Genomic DNA, 9,453 nt, shown 5'->3' with positions numbered 1-9,453 from the left:
TATGCGCTGACTCTTTGCTGGATGACAGCAGGTACTTCGTTTTGTCCTGATTCACCATCAAACCCATCTTTACCGCTTCTTTTTCCAGTTTGGAGTAAGCAGAACTAACAGCGCGGGTGTTTAGGCCGATGATATCAATGTCATCAGCATATGCCAGTAATTGCACGCTTTTATAGTATATTGTTCCAGTGCGGTTAAGCTCTGCAGCTAGTATAATTTTCTTCAGCATAAAGTTAAAGAAATCGCACGATAGGGGGTCACCCTGTCTGAAACCTCGTTTAGTTTCGAACGGCTCGGAGAGGTCATTCCCAATTCTGACTGAGCTGATGGTGTTGCTCAACGTCATTTTGCACAGCCGTAAAAGTTTTACGGGGAAACCAAATTCAGACCTAGCGGCATATAGGCAGCACCTTTTCGTGCTGTCGAAGGCGGCTTTAAAGTCGACGAAGAGATGATGTGTGTCGATTCTCTTTTCACGGGGTTTTTCCAAGATTTGGCGCATTGTGAAAATATGGTCGATGGTAGATTTACCAGGTCTGAAGCCGCACTCTCTCGAACACTCCCAAAGCCGCTTCATCTGCTGTTGTCATGGTCCATGCTTCTGCCCCATATAGCAGGACGGGTACGATAAGTGACTTGTAGAGTATGCTTTTCGTGTTCCGAGAGAGGACTTTACTTTTCAATTGCCTACCTAGTCCAAAGTAGCATTTATTGGCAAGATTGATTCTTCGCTGGATTTCAGTGCTGATGTTGTTGCTAGTGTTGATGCTAGTTCCCAAATAAACGAAGTCTTTTACTTTTTCGAAATTATGGCTGCCAACAGTAGCTGGGTTGCCAAGGCGCGTATGCGCTGACTCTTTGCTGGATGACAGCAAGTACTTCGGTTTGTCCTCATTCACCATCAAACCCATCTTTACCGCTTCTTTTTCCAGTTTGGAGTAAGCAGAACTAACAGCGCGGGTGTTTAGGCCGATGATATCAATGTCATCAGCATATGCCAGTAATTGCACGCTTTTATAGTATATTGTTTCAGTGCGGTTAAGTTCTGCAGCTAGTATAATTTTCTTCAGCATCAAATTAAAGAAATTGCACGATAGGGGGTCACCCTGTCTGAAACCTCGTTTAGTTTCGAACGGCTCGGAGAGGTCATTCCCAATTCTGACTGAGCTGATGGTGTTGCTCAACGTCATTTTGCACAGCCGTAAAAGTTTTGCGGGGAAACCAAATTCAGACGTAGCGGCATATAGGCAGCACCTTTTCGTGCTGTCGAAGGCGGCTTTAAAGTCGACGAAGAGATGATGTGTGTCGATTCTCTTTTCACGGGGTTTTTCCAAGATTTGGCGCATTGTGAAAATCTGGTCGATGGTAGATTTACCAGGTCTGAAGCCGCACTGATAAGGTGCAATAAACCGGTTCACGGTGGGCTTCAATCTTTTGCACAATACACTTGAAAGGACCTTATATGCGATATTAAGAAGGCTGTTTTCACGATAGTTGGTGCATTTTTCAGTATCACCCTTATTGTGGACTGGGCAAAGAACACTTAGATTCCAACCGTCGGGCTGCACTCGTCCGCCCATATTTTGCTAAGAAGCTGCTGCATGGGCCTTACCAACTCCTCGCCGCCGTACTTGAATAGCTCCGCGGGCAATCCATCAGCGCCCACGGCCTTGTTGTTTTTCAATCTGGTTATTGCTATTCTAACTTCGTCATAATCGGGCGGGGGACATATATTCCATCATCATCGATTGCAGGAACGGGTTCTTCATCTCTGCGCGGTGAGTTGCTGCCTCCATTTAGGAGAGCATAGAAGTATTCCCTCCATAATCTAAGCACTCTCTGGACATCAGTTAAAAGGTCGCCGTTTTTGTTCCTACAAGAGTTTGCCCCGGTCTTAAAACCTTCCGTGTGTCGCTGTATTTTTTGGTAGAATTTTCGGGCATTATTCCTGGTGGCTAGCAGCTCAAGCTCCTCGCACTCACGCCTTTCTGCTTCTGCTTTTTTCTTCCTGAAAAGGCTCTCGCTTCCCTTTTCAACTCACGATAGCGTTCACAAACTCCTCTTGTCGCGCTCGCTTTTAACGTAGCCCTGTAGGCAGGGTCTTTTCTTTCGGTTACAACGCGGCATTCTTCATCGTACCAGTTGTTTTTCCGTGGCCGCCGGTAACCAATTTTTTCCTCGGCGGCAGTACGTAGTGCTTTGGAGATATGCTCCCACTGCTTCTGTATTCCTTCAGGATGAGTTGTGTTCTCAGAGAGCAGGTGTGAGAGTCGAGTTGCTAAATCAGTGACAGTCTGTTGTGATTGAAGCTTTTCGACGTCTAGCTTTCCTTGTGTTTTTTATTCCTTGGTTTTAGCCGCGTTGAGGCGGGTGCGTATTTTGGCTGCAACGAGATAATGGTCCGAGTAGATGTTAGGTCCTCGGATCGTGCGCATATCTAAAACACTGGAGGCATGCCGTCCGTCTATCACAACGTGATCGATCGGGTGATAACCACGGCCACTTTTTATATATATAACATTTTGGAAAACACAAAAAACCTGAACCTGAAACCAAAAATTTGAAATTTTTTTTTTAAATGGGCGTGGCACCGCCCACTTGCGATATAATCAATTTTACAAATATTATTAATCATAAATCAAAAATCGTTAAACCTATCGTAACAAAATTCTGCAGCGAGGTTGCCTTTGCTATAAGGAACGCTTTGACGAAAAATTAACGAAATCGGTTAAGGCCCACGCCCACTTATATATAAAAGATTTTTAAAAGGGCCGTGGACGAATAAAATAAGTCATATCTTTGCAAAAAATAGCTTTATATCAATGGTATTTCATTTCCCAAGTGGATTTATAACAATAAATAGGAAAAACTTCAAATTTTTAAAAATAGGCGTGGCACCGCCCCTTATATGACTAAGCAATTTTCTCTGTTTCCGGAGCCATAACTCGAAGAAAAATTAACGGATCGTAATAAAATTGGGTACACAAATTTTCCCTATAATAGGAAATATTTCTAGAAAGAATGGGCGAGATCGGTTAAAGACCACGCCCACTTTTATATAAAAGATTTTTAAAAGGGTCGTAGACGAAAATAATAAGCTATATCTTAGCGAAAAGGAGCTTTATATCAATAGAATTTTACTTTCTAAATTGAACCGCGAGAAAAGTCTCCGGTTTTAAGGGGAAGCTTCCCCACACAGTTGTACCGGCATGCATGTATATGTGTACGGACAACATAACCCTACCTATGTACACATATACATGCATGTGGGCGAACTAGTTGTCGATAATATGGTTCTATTAGGGTGGCGCAAGTTAATAAGAATTTAGGCTTCGGGCCTAAACATGCCGGCTCTTTGCGATACGCAACAGCTCAAACTCCGCCCGAGGGTCCCGACCACGATTGGTCTTAAGACTAGGTTCCATGCCGGATGGTGTGACGGCATCCTCCTTGCCTTCGCCGTTACCTATAGCTAGGACGAGGTAAGAAAAAATAAACGGAACCTGCATGATATATATTTCTTGCCATTCAAATAAAAAACTTCATTTATTTCGAGAAAAAAAGGTGCTATTTACATGTATAAACTTAAAAAAATTTAACTAAATACCCCTTAAGGTATACTAGATCGGGTGTGTCCCCAAAAGCACCCAACCAAAGATAGTGCTTTGGGCCAGCAGCGGGCCAAAGATGGTGGTAACGTGCCCGGCGTTATAATGTCGGCGTACACGTCGCCACCAAGAACGAGGCGGATGGGCGTGGAAGCGTAGAATTGGGGATCCGCCAGACGAATATGCTCAGAAGGAGCCGCCACGCTGGGGCCGACGTTGAACGTTGGACTGACTCGCGTAAAATCGTGGACGCAGACTGCGTAAGTCGTCACCGTCTTCGTTTGTCCATGCTTGCCCCGGAATCTAATAAAACAGCCGGTTTCGCCAGCGGCGTTAGTAGTCGGCAGTGCTAACTCTCGCGCCAGCCTGCGGTCGATCGTTTTGCGGGGGGGAACATGCATCAACGAGTGCACGAATGAGGTGCAAACGCCCCCCGGCTTCCACCTTCACGACCGCAGTGGGCGCCAGAGCAGCCATTGGCCGAAGTGTTGGGCCGGCAGTAGGGTGGGCCGTATGGATACCGTTCTTGAAGGAACTATGATGAGGTAGCTGGCGCGGCCGAGTGGCCAGTCTACCGTCTCGGTTTTCTTCTTTAAAATTTCGTATAGCGCGTAGCTGACGTGGCCGAGGGGACAATCTACAATCGCGCTTCTCTAGGTGTATTCGTGGGCGTCGTTGCGTAGGTGGGCGGAAAGGCCGTGATTCCGCTCAACTTTTCTCTCGTCGCTCGTGGGCTAATAGGGGTCGGAACGGCCGTGGGTCTGATCCCCTACTGTCTGACTGGACTGTATGGGAGCCCGCTCCCCTCCCGGATGGTAGCTGTGGTTCCTCTGCAAAGGCCGACTCGGACGCGTGGAGAGGCAGCGCCTCATCCATCGTCCCGTCGTCCACCTGTTGCGTGGTGGGCATCCTCTGCCATTCTCCTCTTCTTCAATAACCAGCTGGTACCAGCTCTTCGGCGGCTCTGGCTCGGACGACAAGTCCTCCGTCGACAGGTGCAGCATGGTATGATGGTTGCTACCACATCTGCGGCACCTGCCCTGAATCGTGCAGTCTCGGGAACGATATACCATCGACAGACAGTTCTGGCAATAATTGACTTTTATAATCTCGCGCAGTCGTTGCAACGGAGACTTTGTGCGATATACCGGGCAGGGCCTGATCGGATGCTGAGCTTTACATATATGGCACGGCTTTGGGTAGCGAGCGGCCTGGCCCTCAGTCCTCTTGCGTAGCGAAGCGTATCGAGTCATTCTATTTAGAGAAGATGAAAGAAAAGTAAACGGAAACTCTGTTGATTTCATCATGACTAAGTCACGCGTTTGGTGGCGAGTAAGCCCTAACTTTGTTAATTAAATTTTGCGTGTGAGTGGGGTGAAACTCGGTAGCTGCCTAAGAAGATATTCGCGCATGTTATGTGCATGGCTTCTTTCAATGCGCGTTATGTGTCTGGGGCTTTAATGCCCTATTTTACTTATTTTTTGTGTCACCCGGTAGCGTTTTAGCTATCCCCGCATACGAGTGCTGCAGAAAACTGAACATTTACGATTTTCGGTTAACACATTCTGGTACCGAATCGGGTAGAGAGTGTATAGCGTGGGTTCTTTTAAGTCGTTGTTATTCGTGTTGTTGGTGCTGAAAACCAACAACTTTCCTGCCCGCCGCAAAAAAAATGTTTGGACAGCAAAATGTTATGCTATATAAAGGAAAAAAATAAAAATGTTCGCTTTGGAAAGAGGGGAGAGAGTTATAAAATGTATAGTTTTTTATTTTTTTTCTTGCCCTTCGATTATTTGTTCAACTTTTCTCCAAGTTCGCTTGGATTCCTGTTTAATTGACGGCCTTTATCAAATGACACGATTCCCGGAGGGTATTTGGCTCCGATGCCTATTTGCCGTAACCGGGTTTTTCGGTACCCGTTTGCATGTCTTCATACATCCCTAACATCGTGTGTGCAAAATGTATGTACATAAGTTGGTGTAACTATACCAACGTCCAGTGCTCGGACCTTAGCACTTTATTGGTAGGTGGATAAATTTTTTTACCCGTTTTCATTTCCTACTCCTACTAAATACTGCTATCATTAGGTAAATGTATTGATTTTTCGAGCACACCCAAATAAATTTCAAAGGTGACACTAACCCAACTACCCAATTTTGCCAACATTTCTGCGCTGTTTGAAGAAAAAACTCAATTTTAACAAAGGAAGCGTAAGTTCTTTGTTTTCAAAGGGATGTTTGTTCTGGTTATGATAAGCTTATTTGTATATCTGCAATTATTTTCATTGTGAAATTTTATTTGTAACTCCTCGTCCAGGAAAGGCAAGAAATAAATAATAAGACGTATGAAAAAAATTTATCAAAATGTAGTTTGCTTCAAAAGAATTTACAGACCATAATACATATAATATATGCATATTCGCAAAATAAATGTATGATTGCGCTACTTTCATCAGTTTGTGTGCACAACGAAAATAATGTTTTGAGTGTTCCATAACATGCCGATGTCGGTGGTTTTATGGCAGTATTTTGGGCACATTGGAAAAATCTACCACTACCAACATTTTCATTATTTAAAGTCCGCGCACTGGTATAAGCATACCAGCGTCAAAGGCAAAAACGAAAAAAAATACTCGCGACCATTTATACATACCTATGTATATAATGTAAATTCCACAGAATTGAAACAAACGGTAACTGTTAAAGCCTGCATTATCATCCCTAAACCTCACCTGGAGAGGTCGCTGGTGGAAACTCGCTGCAAGCACTCGTTGCGTTTCTTTTCCTTTTTTGGACTTTGCTCTACTAAAAACGGTTCCGTTAAATGGATAAATTTTTTTACCCGTTTTCATTTCCTACTCCTACTAAATACTGCTATCATTAGGTAAATGTATTGATTTTTCGAGCACACCCAAATAAATTTCAAAGGTGACACTAACCCAACTACCCAATTTTGCCAACATTTCTGCGCTGTTTGAAGAAAAAACTCAATTTTAACAAAGGAAGCGTAAGTTCTTTGTTTTCAAAGGGATGTTTGTTCTGGTTATGATAAGCTTATTTGTATATCTGCAATTATTTTCATTGCGAAATTTTATTTGTAACTCCTCGTCCAGGAAAGGCAAGAAATAAATAATAAGACGTATGAAAAAAATTTATCAAAATGTAGTTTGCTTCAAAAGAATTTACAGACCATAATACATATAATATATGCATATTCGCAAAATAAATGTATGATTGCGCTACTTTCATCAGTTTGTGTGCACAACGAAAATAATGTTTTGAGTGTCCCATAACATGCCGATGTCGGTGGTTTTATGGCAGTATTTTGGGCACATTGGAAAAATCTACCACTATCAACATTTTCATTATTTAAAGTCCGCGCACTGGTATAAGCATACCAGCGTCAAAGGCAAAAACGAAAAAAAATACTCGCGACCATTTATACATACCTATGTATATAATGTAAATTCCACAGAATTGAAACAAACGGTAACTGTTAAAGCCTGCATTATCATCCCTAAACCTCACCTGGAGAGGTCGCTGGTGGAAACTCGCTGCAAGCACTCGTTGCGTTTCTTTTCCTTTTTTGGACTTTGCTCTACTAAAAACGGTTCCGTTAAATGGCATCAGTTCCTTACAGCTTATAAAAGGGACGAACAGCTATAGGTTCTCCCTTATTCTTTTACCAGCGACCACCAGGTGAGTGTTTTACCATATCATTTATTTTGCCATTATATTTGTGATTTACATATATTTTAAATAAAGGCCTGTGCGACAGGCTAGAATATATATATATATACCTACATCGTTGCATAGTTAATTTGCATCTTTATTTGTTGCTGGTCAGCTAGATACAGCTAGTAAGTTTTCCGTTTCATTATCGCGAGTTTCAAGAACCGGCTCCCCATAGGTTCCCCGTTTCCGGAATTCACGAGGAATTCCGGCTTCATTTATCCCCGCTCGAACAGTAACAATGTACGCATGGTTGAGTACGGTGGTGGTAATCATTGAGGAGAACAAATAGTAAGTTAATTTTATTATATTATAATTTATTATATTCCTTTTAATAATTAATAAATTTTCTTTTTCAGGTTACTGGCGTGGAGATCCCGGAGATGGAGCTTTGGTTTCGTATCGTTTGTGCTGTAGTGGATTTTTTTTTTTTGTACGTACAGGCATCGCAAAAGGGGTGCCCCAACTGCGGCGTGGGCCGCGCCGTCAGTGGTCACACCTTCGCTGATATTAATGACGCTGACGTTGACGCTGATGTTAATGAAATTTCTTTTCTTTGCGTTGCAGGCTTATGGTGGGATATCCTTTTATTGCAGACACATTTGCGACAATAAAATTACCACCAGTTTTTGCTGTAGAGTAGCAAAAGGGGCTGACCCACAGCCTACACAATCAGGAGTTCGGTTTGTTTCGTTGGCACTTTGTATGCTAATTGCTTGTCCATCTCTTGTACCTACAGCAGTTTTCGAAACAAATCAGCTGAATGGTTACAATACCAATAAAAGAGGACACATTTTTTGGTAATCAAAATCCGATACATCTGCATCGCTAGGCGAAATGCTACTTTTACTCGCAATACACTTTCATGGTCTGTTCAACATTGGCTATGAAAATTTCAATACCCCAAGTATCAATCGCATAAAACAAGTTTTTACCCAAGATTTATTTACCGAGCAGGTGGTTGCGTCTCACGCTGTTCGTGTTCCGGTTACTCCAAACTTAAATGCTAATATTTCTGGATATCTTTCGGTGCATTGCATACACCAGTTATTGAAATCTCGCGCATTTTTGAAGCACAAAGTTCCCATTAAATCATGGATTTTCAAACAATTTGGTAATGCTATTTTAATGTTGACCACATGTATAAACCATTTTCCGAAAATGACATTTTATACATTTTTGAGTCTTCGAAAGAAGTTACATTTGATGGTAATTTTGCTTATTTTATATTATGTGGTACTTTATGAAGATACTCGTCTCTCTAATACACATAATCAAAACATGGCTTTAAGAAAAGTGAAGAAATATTCAGATAGCTTCTTGGCTGATCTTCCATTGAAATACTTGTTGCGAAACGCAGAACAATATCAAAACGATTATGCTGGATTATTTCATCCCTTACTTCGTTTGATTATATCAAACTATCCCCATCTAAGCATTGTCGATGACTGGATGGAAGGGCATTATACATCAATGTCGGTAACATCAAATTTGATGATAAATAAAGCAATCGATCGCTCGCTTGTTATAAAGGGACTAGAACATTTAAGTACTAAACTGTCGATAGCTATACGAGTTTTTAAAGCTTTGTTAAAATTGCCTAATGAAAACCTAACGCAGTACAAGGATCTCATAGCTGAAAATATGTGCAAACTTATTCAAAAAAAGTTCCACGAATAATACAAGATATGTATAAGGCTATATGGTTGCGCCTCAATTCTGTGCTTCCTACGAGTTTTTGGAAAATATCTTTAAATTCTGTAACAAATATGGACAGACAGAATTATTTGTTCATTCATACATCAATCATTTATATCTGAGCCTTCGTTAGCTAAACTTGTTCATTTCCAAACATATCCGAGGGAAGTTATACCAATGATGGTAATGGGAGTTCCATCAATGCATATTTGTATTGATTTTCTTCATGAGTTCCTTAGTATGCCAGAAATGGACAAACAAATTTTCACGTTACTTGGCGTCGCACCTAGTTCTCAAATAAGTTATACCGAAAAATTTAAGCGTTTCGAAATTGTGTATTAACACAATTCATTCATCGCTATCCGTGATTTCAACCCATGCGAAATGTACATTTCTGAGCAACGTTCTACCAGCTC

General features: G+C 41.9%; 1 pseudogene; it reads left to right on the top strand.

The window, feature by feature from the left end:
- Window positions 1-7,852: 7,852 nt before the first annotated feature.
- LOC137236099 (integrator complex subunit 2-like) lies at window positions 7,853-9,114 on the top strand (annotated as a pseudogene).
- The last annotated feature ends 339 nt before the right edge of the window (window positions 9,115-9,453 follow it).

Source organism: Eurosta solidaginis, unplaced genomic scaffold, assembly GCF_040869045.1.
Source record: "Eurosta solidaginis isolate ZX-2024a unplaced genomic scaffold, ASM4086904v1 ctg00001215.1, whole genome shotgun sequence".
NCBI lineage: Eukaryota > Metazoa > Arthropoda > Insecta > Diptera > Tephritidae > Eurosta > Eurosta solidaginis.
Note: the sequence above shows the minus strand (reverse complement) of the source record. Positions and strands in the feature narration are given on the sequence as shown.